Below are 14,312 nucleotides of genomic sequence, written 5' to 3' on the forward strand. Positions count from 1 at the left end.
AACAGATGAAAAGCGACATCAAACAACTAATCTTACTAATCTACTTGAAGGAGATGATCCATAGTCTTCAGATCTTCAGGAATCGTTGAAATCAGAGAAGAAACGCCTCCAAAATCGTATTTTCGTCGTCCGGTACCTCTGGAATCACCAACATAGGTTACTGGAAGGTTATAAGGTCTATTTATACGTCCAGGAGCAAAAACAATGTGCATGCGATCGCATGTATCAAAGCTGCGATCGCAGGTTTTGAAGAAAACGCGTCTCGTGCCTTTTTAATGAAGTAGGATGCTATTTTGACACTTTTTGGCTAACCTGCGATCGTATGTACAAAACCTGCGATCGCAGGTTTTCATTTTTTGCTTCCGGATGAATTTTTGGCACTAAAAAACCTCGAACCCAAGCTGCGACCTAACCTGCGATCGCAAAAAGGCCCCATGCGATCGTATAAAGGCAACCTGCGATCGCATATTGTTTCTAAGACGTCTGAAATTTTGTCTACTTTTCAGATCATTTTGAATCGCCTCAATCGGAGTTACGGTTCATGAGATATGGTCAAAATACTGACAGGGGGTCAAAGCTGCCAACAACATCCTTTAACTTTAGATTGCATATTCTATCTTCGTGTGATCAATTCGATCGAATGTTTCTTGACCAAAGCATCTTCCAATCATTCCACAACATACTCCATAAGTTCCAAGCTCCATTTTAAGCTCCAAACGCGCATCCACCTTCTCCCACAGCACTGCTCCACTCAAACTATCTGAAATTGACATAAAAACATGAGCAGTACGGGAATGCTTACGAATTACATGAGCTGAACATTATTTAAATAAATGAGATGCAAATGTACAAAATATGATACTAAATAATAATGAAAACTACCCTAAAAGATGCATAAAATGACATCTAACAAATCTCCCCAAGCTTAAACCTTACTTGCCCTCAAGTAAGAAAAAGATAAAACATTATAAACAAATAGAAAGATGTAGATGACATAAAAAGGAACTTAGAATAAAAACTAAAACAAGATTAAGGAAACTAAAAATTTAAACTTTATCAAAACACTTCACTCTTTTGTTTTTGTTCACATGATCAGATTTCACAACGAGAAAGCTCCAATGAAATCACTACCTAGACAACAGTCTCAATACTTTATATTAACGATTCATAATTATATTTAATGAGTTAAATGAAACTTGAGCAAATAATTTATACGCCAAATTAAATTTGTGAAAACAATGTATTTTTAAAAATAGTTTCACGAAAATTCGTTTATAAAAACTTATTTGACCAACCCCTCCTTTTTTCCGAACTCGTCCTGTAAACACGGTAAGCTCCATTATGGACAGAAAATTCAAGCTTACCCCTATGATTCCACTATCGAGGAATCAATCTCATTATACCACACATCTTCTTTGTCTTGATAAACTCTTTAGATTTAACTTGTTTGCTTCTTGATTTCGACTTGAACTTGACTTGGATTTGACTTTGAATTGTAGATTTCTTCAAGTTGCTTGATATACCATTTCTAACATATATATCGACTGGGCGTGAATTTTACTTTGAGGCTCACCATATCTTCAATACTTCAAAAATAACTATTTTGTGGGTATAACGAGAGTTCCCTCATAACCTCAAAAGGCGCAGAAACTATAGGGTTCAGTACTTCAAGGAATAATAAGGATTATCCAATCTAGGTTCTTTTTAACGCATCTAAGGAAATTATTTTCAAAACACTGTTCGTTTTTCCATCCCACACTTCCATTGTAAAAATTATCTGACTCTTATGTTGGTTTATATTGAAAACATTTAAAGCACTATATGATACTAATTATAATTGATTGTAATGAGACTGTTATTTTTGGTAACTATCACACTTCATCTTAACAAAGCTATCGAATGTAAAAAGATATCCTCATCTCATGTAAAATATAAAATTTTAATTTTTTTTTTTTTTATTTTTGGATTTTGATATGCAGAAAATAAAAAATAACTAGAAATAAAAATCTTTTTGAGTTTTTTATTATGAATGCAAAAAAAAAAAATAGAAAATAAAATATATTTTTTTTGGATTTTCGAATTTTTTATATGTAAATGCAACAGAATAAAATGCAAAAATAAAAATAAAAATTGAAAATTTTAAATGAAAAACTGAAATTAAAATTTTAACAAAAAATGCTAATTTTTACACTAACCCCCTCCCCAAGCTTAAAATGATGCATTGTCCTCAATGCTCAGAGAGGAATGAACAGTTCAATAAAGCAAATAAAAACAAAAATATGCAGCCAGGAAAGAATGTACCTGATAAGTTTGCAGAAATCTGATTTTGACGTTGAATGTTGATGAAAAATCTGGATTTCAACAACTCTGAAGATCCTCTTATTTCCCCAAGATTGCTTGGAACTGCGACCATATCTTTATTGAAAGCATAAAAACTAAAAAGTACTCATCGGGTTGCCTCCCGGAAAGCCGCCCGTTTTTAAGGTCGTTGGCTCGACCATGCCAGAAGACTAGATTACCTGTACGTAAAGATTTTGGCACAAAACAATTAGCAATACCGTGTCCCCGTCAACGGCGCCAATTTGTTAACACGCTGTCGCACACGTATTAAGCAAATAAATTATCACTGCTGGTTGCACTAAAAAATATAGCACAGGGAAGCAGGGTCGAATCCTCAGGGACACAGCCTAATGGTCAATGCTTTTTTGCATCACGCACAATCTAGTCAAGACAGAAATTATTAAGCAGGGGGATTTTAATTAAACTAAAAACAAAAATTGCAGTGATATTAAACTAAATGAAAATCAATATAAAAAAAAATGATTTCAGCTCTGCTGCGACTTTCCTAATCATGCAATCAACCCAGATCTGGTTATTTGAGATGCGTTCTATCTAAGCTGGTACTGAGAAAAACTAACAAGCTTTAGTAATTTCTCTTTTACCTTATTTAGTTAACCAAAACAAGCTCTTCAATTAACCTTAACTTCTTACTGTCTAATCAAACAAGCTCTTAATTAAGATCAGAAAAGTTGCATTATAATCTATGTCAAATTCCCAGCAATATCCAATACTTCTCACAGGTTCGGAAGCGTAAAGATATGATTTTTACAGTTTATAATAAAGTCAAATCCCAAACACGGAACCGATTTATTACTTGTTACTTTTACCAGTTGACAAGAACAATTACGTATTTTATAACTGATTAAATGGAATGATAAAACCCTAGCTAGGTGATCAGACTAACAAGAATCAAAATCAAACATTCATTAAGAACAAAACTCAAAAATCTAGATGGAAACACAAATTAAAAACCAGATCTAATGATCAGTCACATGAAAAGTACTTGTCTTTGCAGAACTGAAAACTAAGGTTTAGCCAGACATGGCTAAAATATGATCAAAACAGATGAAAAGAGACATCAAACAACTAATCTTACTAATCTACTTGAAGGAGATGATCCACAGTCTTCAGATCTTCAGAAATCGTTGAAACCGGAGAAGAAACGCCTCCAAAATCGTATTTTCGTCGTCCGGTACCTCTGGAATCACCAACTTAGGTTACTGGAAGGTTATAAGGTCTATTTATACGTCCAGGAGTAAAAACGATGCGCATGCGATCGCATGTGTCAATTCATTAAAAAGGCACGAGACGCGTTTCTTCAAAACCTGCGATCGCATGTATCAAAGCTGCGATCGCAGGTTTTGAAGAAACGCGTCTGGTGCCTTTTTAATGAAGTAGGATGCTATTTTAACACTTTTTGGCCAACCTGCAATCGCATGTACATAACCTGCGATCGCAGGTTTTCATTTTTTGCTTCCGGATGAATTTTTGGCACTAAAAAACCTCGAATCCAAGCTGCGACCTAACCTACGATCGCAAAAAGGCCCCATGCGATCGCATAAAGGCAGCCTGCGATCGCATGTTGTACCTAAGACGTCCGAAATTTCGTCTACTTTTCTGATCATTTTGAATCGCCTCAATCGGAGTTACAGTTCATGAGATATGGTCACAATACTAACAGGGGGTCAAAGCTACCAACAACATCCTTTAACTTTAGATTGCATATTCTATCTTCGTGTGATCAATTCGATCAAATGTTTCTTGACCAAAGCATCTTCCAATCATTCCACAACATACTCCATAAGTTCCAAGCTCCATTTTAAGCTCCAAACGCGCATCTAACTACTCCCAAAGCACTGCTCCACTCAAACTATCTGAAATTGACATAAAAACATGAGCAGTACAGGAATTCTTACGAATTACATGAGCTGAACATTATTTAAATAAATGAAATGCAAATGTACAAAATATGATACTACATAATAATGAAAACTACCCTAAAAGATGCATAAAATGACATCTAACAACGTCCAAAAGACCATTTTGCCCCTCCCATGGTCTGAAACCCTAAGTCTTGACCAAAAGTCAAAAGTCAGTCAAGGTCAACTACCCAGCGCATACGTTGGGCGTACTCTCTTCCTACGCGAGGCATACTCGGGAATCAGGCGGTATCGGGGTTTCACCTGGCTACGCTTGGCGTAGCTAGTAGTATGTCGTGGGTACGCCATCTGACCCAAAACCACTCCAAAAATGGTCTTAATCATTAAGACATGCATCTAAACATAGATCCGACCTTCTTAGAACGTCTTAATCCATAAAGTATAAAACTTTAAGCCTTTGCATGGCTGAAAAGGGCTTGAACCTTAAAACTTTAACTTAATCCACACTCTTGCATGGCTTGAAAGGGACCATCAAGCAACCATTTTTATGAATCTACAAGACCTAACATGCATGAAAGGACAACTAATATTCTCTGGAGTGCCCCATACTAATAAAGGTCCAAACTTTGGGACAAAAAGCTCATAAACTCATCTATGTAGATCAAAAAGGAAACACATCATGGTATAGACTTTATACCTTATAAAGATGCACAAGGAGGAGTAGTTTCTGGATCTACAAACTTGTAAGAACCACCTCCTCCTTCAATAGCATTCTCTCTTCAACAAATAAGCACCAAAAATCACTAATAAGTTGCAAGCCCTCACAAACAAGGCTTAGACTCAATATTAGAGTTTTTGATGGAAGTTGTTTGATAGGGAATGTCCAAGGGAGGCATAAGTTGGATTAAATAGGGAAGCAAACCCTTAAAATTAGGCTTTTGAGGCTGAGCTAGTATGCTTGGTGTACCACACATACGCCCAATGTACACGCAGCGTACGGGATGAAATGCAGAATTCAACCACAAGGGACCAAATATGTAATCTTCAATTAGGTTAAGGCTAAAATGGAAATACCTGATAATCGGATGCTACATTCTATCATGTTTGAGCCCATTTTCCTTTAGTTTTAAGTATCCAGCGAAGCTCTGAGGTCCCGAAGAGCGCGGCATCTAGTAGCTAGCATGGCCAGAGTTTTGCCAGCGCAATTTCCTGGTTTTCGCTAAAACCTCTATAAGTTAAGCTACACGCTTTTGCTTTCAATGTAACTTATATTTATAGTCATAAGTCGTTATTATGGACATATAAATAACATTTTTCAGTGATTCAACATCATATTACTAATTAATCTACTTATGGGGATGATGTCTAGGTTGGATTTAGTGAGGTGTTTAAGGTGAGATTTCCATATAGTATGCCCTGTATACCAAATGGACCCTATATCCTATATGATCGTACATGGTTGTCTCTTATAAGCTATAGATTAGTAGACATTGGGATTATTGATAAATCTAGAATATTAATTAGTCATGAAGAATAATAAGCTAAGACTTAGTCATAACTAAACCTATGTCATATCAAAGGAAAAGCCAAGTGCTAAAGCGAAGCGCTGCCCAACTTTCAAGTCATCACTTTAACAAATGAGTGCATAGTTACTTTCATCTTACACACAGATATGAAGTATTTAAGATAATTTCATGCTATACGTGCCCATTATTTGTGTTCTTGATATCTATGCTACATGAACAATTTGTACACGTTTTACTTGATTCAAACTATACATGTATTTTTATATCTATAAATATATTGGGTAAAGAATGGTAAATAAAAGATGATATAGATGATGAGACATGAAATATGAAATAGATGATAAGAGGCCTAGAATTGAAGATGATATAGTCATCTAGCGGAGTATAGATGGCGACCATAGACTATTCTAGACAGTCCAGTGGAACGCTAGCAAGCTTGCAACCTGTAGGTGTTTTTGAACTAAGTATTCACCAGGTGTACTCCATCCCCCCATGGTTGCCTTACTGACTTATATTGCTAATGAATCCCCTAACCATTATTGCCTATCCCAAAGATAATCCTTAGGATAGGTTCCTTGAATTAGATGCTTTAAGGAAAGAAAGTAAGGATAACGAGAATGGGCAGTCGGGTTAAGTGATTTGATTAAAATATATAATTAAAAGAATTTCACTATTGTGGGTTGAAAACCCTATGTGCTCACCAAGCTCCCAAGCCTAACCTACTCAGTTTTTTTTGTATCATAGGTAGTGGCATGAGAGCACATGTGTAATGATCAGATGAGATATTTATGCATTATAGGCCAGTTGAATAATAGATGTTTGTAAGGCCTATACTATTTCTGTTTATGCTTATGTACTCTATTGACGATGACATCCCAACATTTTTAATATAAATAAAATAAATTTCTTCGGAAATTCTTTGATATTATCTATATCATATGCTTCGGTACAAATTCCACAATATTATTCTTCAAAAAGGATACTCTGATTTTAATTAAGTATAAACAAATCAGTCTTTTTTGGCTGTGAAATTGGAGATGTCACAATTGGTATCAAAGCATTAGTTTAAGTGAACTAGGAATTTGTAGGATTTCTAGACTTAAACTTAGAATTCTAAGCAATGATTGTGAGATGAGTGTCTCCTATATTTAGGAAGTATGCCTGAATAGACACGAGTACTAGCTTATTTTAGGGAAGATGCCTAAATTGCTTTTCTGTGTGAAATGATTCATGTTATACGATAAGAATCCTTATGTTCTTTAGGATTCTTGTAGTTGATCGGATCTATTGTCAATTGCCGACCGGATCTGGAAATTTTTTGTGTTCAGTTTTCTAAACGTTTAACTATGATATTAGAACTAGCTTATAACTTTTTGAAGTGATAAGGAGATTTATGCGTCTATCGTAAATAAAGCCTTCCTTATCTTAAATATCGTCACTATACACTGGACTCCTGCTTTGGTGTATAGATCGACATGGTGAGACCTCGAAGCGGATTGGGAAATGGTAATCAACAGCCTGAGCCTCGTGCAGTCGAGCATGCACCTGGGGCAATGCCTGCGCAAGAACCAATCACGATGGCAGGAGTTCAAGCAATGATTCAGGCTATGATGGTCGAGCAAAGGAACAAGATGAGACAAATGTTACGTAATAATAGGGATGAACCTATTGCACCTGTTGTGCAACGTGAGTTGAATGAAGAACAGTCTGACGAGGGAAACTATAGTCGGAATGTTAGCCATGTTGGGCCAAGAGTGGTTAGAAGCAACTGACCAAATGAAGGAGATAATGGACGTGAATGCAAGTACAAGGACTTCAAGGCATCCAAACCACCGAGCCTTTTGGGAAATCCAACTCCAGTGGAAGTCATGGATTAGATCTCCGAGATGGAGATGGTGTTTGAAAGTTGCAACTGCAGCAAAAATCAGAAGACCGTTCTAGCCGTTAGACAATTGAAGACATAAGTATTAAGCTGGTGGAAGTTACTGGTTGATACCATGCTCAAGGGAGAAACTAGCAAGATTTCATGGGTAGAATTTCTGGTACAACTAAAAATGCAGTATTGTTCTGAGTAGGATCTCCTGGAGATTAATAACGACTTCCAGAACCTGAAGAAGGGAAAAATGAGCGTCAACGAGTATGCTGAAAGTTTTACCGAGAAAATGAAGCTTGTTCCTTACTTGGTTCCAACCGAACTCTTTAATGTCCCCAAGTTTTCTAATGGATTACCAGTGGACTTCGGTCCAATGGTCAAACAAGCAACAACCTTGAAAGCCGCCATCTAGGAAGTTAATAATGTTGAGACCCAATTAAGGGAGAAGGGTCTGAAGAGAGCTAAGGTAGGAGAGAAGAGGAAGTTTGAAGGATCTTCAAGATCCAACAAGAAACGCAGATTGTCGAAGTTTGGTACCAAGAAGTTTGGAGGAGGAGGAGGAGGAGGTGAATCAAAATGGTATGAGAAGTGCAAAAAGAAGCACTATGGGAAATGTGGCCAAGAGTTGACCTGTTTCAAGTGTGGGAGAACTGGTCATTACGCCAATGAGTGTACATCCAACAAGAATGTGTGTTACGAATGTAATATAGAAGGGCATATTGCTAGGGACTGCCCAAAGAAGGTGGATGCAAAGCGTAATGTGCCACCTAGGCTAATGGCGAGAGCATTCCATATGACTCTGGAAGTAGCAAGGGAGGAAGAAGATGTCGCTTTAGGTACCTTTCTTGTAATTGGATTACTTGCCAATATACTATTTGATTCTGGAGCTAATTACTCCTTTAGATCACATAAATTTGGCAGAAGACTAGCTTTGCCTTTAGATAAACTAGATAGTGATCTAGTAGTAGAAGTTGCTAGTGGAAAATTCATATCTGTTAGTGATTGGATTAAAAATATCGTCATCGAATTGAATGGAAATAAATTCCACGAGGAATTGTTTCCCATTGAGTTGAACGATTCCGACATAGTATTAGTAATGGATTGGCTTAGTGCGATAGATGTCGAGATACTATGTAGGAAGAAGATGGTGAGAGTAAACCCACCTAGAAAAGAGCCGTTTATGGTGTACGGGGACAAACATAGAGTAAATTCTGGAATCATCTCCCTGATGAAAGGAAGAAATTGTTTGCCCAAAGGTTGTACATCATACCTAGAATTTGTGATCAACACAAAGAAGGAGAAAAAGGAGATGTGAAGGATACCCATGGTGTGCGAGTTTCGGGAAGTCTTCCCCGAAGATCTTCCTGGATTGCCCCCTAATAGATATGTAGAGTTTCAAATAGACTTGTTTACAGGAACGACGCCAATAGCAAAAGCACCATACCGATTAGCACCTACAGAGATGAAGGAGCTTATGATGTAACTTCAGGAGTTATTGGAAAAAGGTTTCATTAGACCTAGTTCTTCACCCTAGGGAGCTCCGGTGTAATTTGTGAAGAAGAAAGACGGGAGCATGAGGATGTATAGAGAGCTGAACAAGGCAATGGTGGAGAACAAGTATCCATTTCCAAGGATTGACAACTTGTTCGATCAGCTGCAAGGTGTGAGATATTTCTTGAAGATCGGTCTTAGGTCAGGATATCTTCAGCGGAATGTGTGAGAGAAAGATATCGAGAAGACCGCATTCATAACGAGATATGGACACTATGAGTTTTTGGTTATGTCTTTCGGACTAACCAATGCTCTAGCAACATTCATGGATTTGATGAATAGGGTTTGTAAACCTTTCCTAGAAAAATTTGTAATAGTGTTTATCGACGACATTCTCGTATATTCAAAGAGCCAACAAGAGCATGACAAGCACTTAAGAGAAGTGTTAGAAGTTTAAAAGAAGGAAAATCTATACACAAAGTTCTCCAAGTCTGATTTTTTAATTCGGGAAGTCCAATTCTTGGGTCACGTGGTTAACCAAGAAGGAATAATGGTTGACCCATCAAATATTGAAGCTATGATGAAGTGGTAACGATCAAAAACTCCCACAGAGATGCGAAGCTTTTTGTGATTAGCAGAATATTACATAAGGTTTATCCACGACTTTTCCTTTATAGCTGCACCATTAACAACTTTGACCCATAAAGGAGCTTCATATACACGGAGTGAGAAGCATCAAAAAGCTTTCGAGGAATTAAAGAAGTTGTGTGAAGCATCGATTCTTTCTTTACTTGACGAAGTTCAAGAATTCGTAGTTTATAGTGATGTGTCTAGAGTTGGTTTAGGATGTGTTCTGACCCTTAGAAATAAAATTATAGCATATGCATCTCGAAAATTGAAAGAGCATGAGAAGTACTATACCACTCATGATCTGGAGTTGCCAGCGGTATTGTTCACAATAAAGATATGGAGGAATTATCTTTATGGTACAAAGTGCAAACACTTCACTGATTATAAGAGTCTCCAGTATCTCTTTGATCAGAAGGAATTGAATATCAGACAACAACGCTGGATAGAAGTACTCAAGGATTACGATTGCGAGATACCTTACCATCCTGGTAAAGCGAATGTCGTAGTTGATGCTCTGAGTCGAAAAGTAAACATGGAAAAAAAACTACAAGAGCGTTAAGAATAGAATTTCTATCAATAATTGCAGAAAGAATTAAGAAAGATCAAGAAGAAGATTTGGATAAAAATGACAGAAAAGAAGAACGTCTAGGCAAAACGTTGGTATTCGATACAAACAATCAAGGATTAAAGGTATTCTAAAACAAAATTTGGGTGCCTAAGGTGTGAGGAATAAGGGATCTTCTGATGGAAGAAGCTCACAAGACCATGTACTCTAGTCATCCAGGTAGTACCAAGATGTATAGGGTTTTGAAACCTTACTACTGGTGGCCAACGATGAAGATTGATGTTGTAAAGTATGTACCTGAGTGTGTAACATGTGCAAGAGTTAAAGAGTAACATTAGAAATCGTATGGGAGTTTAGAACCTTTGCCTGTACCCATGGGTAAATGGGAAGACATCACCATGGATTTTGTGACCAAATTACCCAAGACGAAGAACGGTCATGAAATGATTTGGGTAATCGTGGATCGATTCACAAAGAGTGCACATTTCATAGTGTCCAATGAAAAATGGTCTATGGATAAGCTTGTAAATGCCTACGTGAAAGAGATAGTAAGACTTTGTAACACCCTAAATTTTCAAACAATTTTTTCATTTAAAAATCACATTAATCTCATTAACATAAATCACATAATCTCCAAAATCTCAATTTATCAAAACACATGTCCCTAATAACAAAATCCAGGATCCTCGAAATATAACTCAGTCTCGTGTGTACAATCAAGCCGGCGCCTTCCCGCGATTCTGAGAAGTACTTGAAACACATATCTAATAACACAGTAAGCACAAAGCTTAGTGAGTTCCCCAAAATACCACACATATCTCATTAGCCTCTCATGGCTATGCTCGAATAAGACCCTCCGGTCAATGTGTCTCAGTAGGACCCTCTGGTCCCACAACTCGGGTGGACCCTCCGGTCCTAACTTAGTAACTCAGTATAATACACATCATAAATCACAAAGACATAATGCAGGATATCACAATAATCAATATAAGCACATAAGACCCTCCGGTCACACATAGATTACCACTCAAGGTAAGTATAGTGAGAAGACTCACCTCGGATGATGAACAACTCCTATAAATACTGTTGTTGCGCACCGACCTCTATCTCTGAGCCAAACCCACAATTAACTCAATTACGATCTAAGTCCAAACCCTCACTCATTAGGTCTAAAGGTAGTCCACTAACCAACCCATAAATAGCCCCAAAACCCATTGGGTCCACCAAGGCCCAATTATAAATGGGCTCTCCCTAGGCCCAACTCTTAAGTCCAAGTGGCAAGCCCAACACAAGGGCGCAAGGGACATATATAAATATTCCTCTGATCAAAATCCCCACTAAAACAAGCTCAAACTCCAGGCCCAACACTTAAGGCCCAATATGAGATTTGGCCCAAAAATCCCACAGTGAGATTATGTGGGGAGTACCTCTCTTGGTACGCTCAGCGTACACACGAATCCTGATCGGGGACACCAGCTCAGTACGCGGGGCATACTAGGATTATATTCGGCGTACGTCCAGACTTGTTTTTCCCACTCCTTTGGTCTTAACCCGTTAAGACCACAACTATACTCTCATATCTGGTCTCCCTAAAGGCCCATACTCAATAAAGTTCGTGACTTTAAGCCTTTGCATGGCTGATCAAGTCCCAAATACAAAAACTCTCACTCATTACCCCCAAAAATGCTCATATCTCATGCATGAGGTGGTTCTAATGTCCAAGACCTCATTTTTATGAATCCTCTTCACAAGAAACACTTAAGGGACAAATATTAGGCTCTGGAGTTCAACAATCTCATAAAGCTTTAAGCTTTGGGACCAAAAACCCTAAAATGGACCAAAATATGCACAACTCAAAAGGATGGGAAAGGTTTGAGCTTTATACCATCAAATGATGCTCCAACCACAGAAAAGATTAGATCCAAAGCCATGACTCCAACTCTATTCTCTTCCATGCTCCTTCTTCACTCCAAAACTCCCACAAGAACACTTATAAGCTCACAAATGGTCACTCAAGCTCAAAGAACGGGAATTAGGGTTTTGAGATGGTTGAGATCTGGAAATGGTGCTAGGAATGAGGCCATCATGTTCTTTATATAGGGACACACCCTTCAATTAGGGTTTCCACTCTGAGCCTAGTACGCCCAGCGTACCCTCTGGTACGCCCAACGTACTAGGTGGCTATGCTTCAATTTTCACGCACATGAGTACGCTAAGCGTACACACACGTATGCCCCGCGTACTCAGCTGCCACCTTTCTCAAATAAGGGACCTATCTTGCCAAAAGTTCAAACTATCATAGCTCCCTCGTTATAAGTCTGTTTCCAATGAACCTCATATCCACGGAAAGGTGGCGAGAAGCCCTACGCTTCTAGCAACTCGTCATAGCCCTGAGGCTTCCTCCTGCCCGGGTTGCAGCCCGCGGACCCTAAATCACGGACGATCCGAAACAGGATGTTATAATTCTCCCCCACTTGAATTAGATTTCGCCCTCGAAATCGCTCCTTATCATTACCCAGATCCCAAAAATTAGCCCGAGAAGCGCAACTGATTATTCGGAACATAACAGATCTCCCCAAGACAACCGGAATCAAACCGAACCCTCCAACTCGAAGAGGAACGAACCCTTCGCTATTGTAGAACCAACTCTGCCTCTCCAAAACATGGAATCTGTAGAGGTATGTCTCCCCGACTGACCACCCATTCGGTATATCCCCATGTCATTCGCTCATCGAATAACATACTCGATAAACATTTCCAACTCTAATTACTTGTTGCGACTGATGAAACAAGTTGTTAACCATAGATAGCTACTGAACACTTATGCTCGACTCGCCAGTCGACTCCGACCGAAACCCAATGAAACGGGGTCATCTCGCACCAATGACCAACCTCCGATAATGCTGTTAGAACCCATCTGAAGAGTAAACCTCAATACCCGGTCCTCAACACTAAATGAAGACCTGCCAATCTACCCGGGAATCAAAACTCTACTCTAGGTCTAACCTCCCGTCAGACGGAATCATTTCACTGCCGACCCCAGGATGATTCAGCTCCGGCTCCAAAATCAACGTCCATGCCTGACCCGACTATCCACAGATAGCCGGAAACATAACTCCAGCTACCTCTCAATGCTAGACACCAATCCGAATACGAGATCGACTCCCGGCCCAGCAGTTGAATCTCTGAGGCTACCCTAGCCTATTTGGCAATAGGTCTTCACAGTAGTTCTACTCAACCGAGCTGACTCATCCATTCACACTGAACTCCACAATCACGAAGCTCGCTTTTCCCCAAACGATTTCTACACTCGATTTGAAATCGCATCCCACACACGAACTAGATCGTTTACCACATGTTACCTCATGCGCGTTGTGGTCCTCCTCAAACCAATGAACAGGTTTACCCAGGTCTAAAACATCAAATGGGAAACACATCCCTCTCAGAATGTAATCCACCCAAAATCCCCACTTGCACGTTCTCCACACAGATAGAGCCAAACTTGCCCATCAGAGTCCGGCCTGCCACAGAGTTGGAACCACTCGTCCCAACCCAGTACTCAACTCATGACCCATATTCCACGAATATACGCATGCATTACATCTCGATACTTCCGACTTGTGACACCCCTCTCTAACTCAAAACACCACGGGTTCCGAACATTGCTGAGACCCTAGTCTCGTCCCTGGTTCGGCCACCAGGTTCCCAGAGACCCATTTGGCAAGGCTACCCAGGCCTAAGAGCCCCTCTGCGTCATACCCTGACTAGTAAGGCTATGGCTCCCCGCAGTCTTACGATAATTTTTCTCTCTCTTTCTCTGACTCACGAATGCTACGGCTCCCCGCAGTCTTACGATACTCTCTCTCTCTCTCTCTCTCTCTCTCTCTCTCTCTCTCTCTCTTTTGCTAACTCATGAATGCTACGGCTCCCCGCAGTCTTACGATACTCTCACTCTGACACACGTATGCTACGGCTCCCCACAATCACACTATACCTCTCTCTCTGAC

Source organism: Lactuca virosa, chromosome 3, assembly GCF_052849685.1.
Source record: "Lactuca virosa cultivar CGN04683 chromosome 3, Lactuca_virosa_CGN04683_v6, whole genome shotgun sequence".
Lineage (NCBI taxonomy): Eukaryota > Viridiplantae > Streptophyta > Magnoliopsida > Asterales > Asteraceae > Lactuca > Lactuca virosa.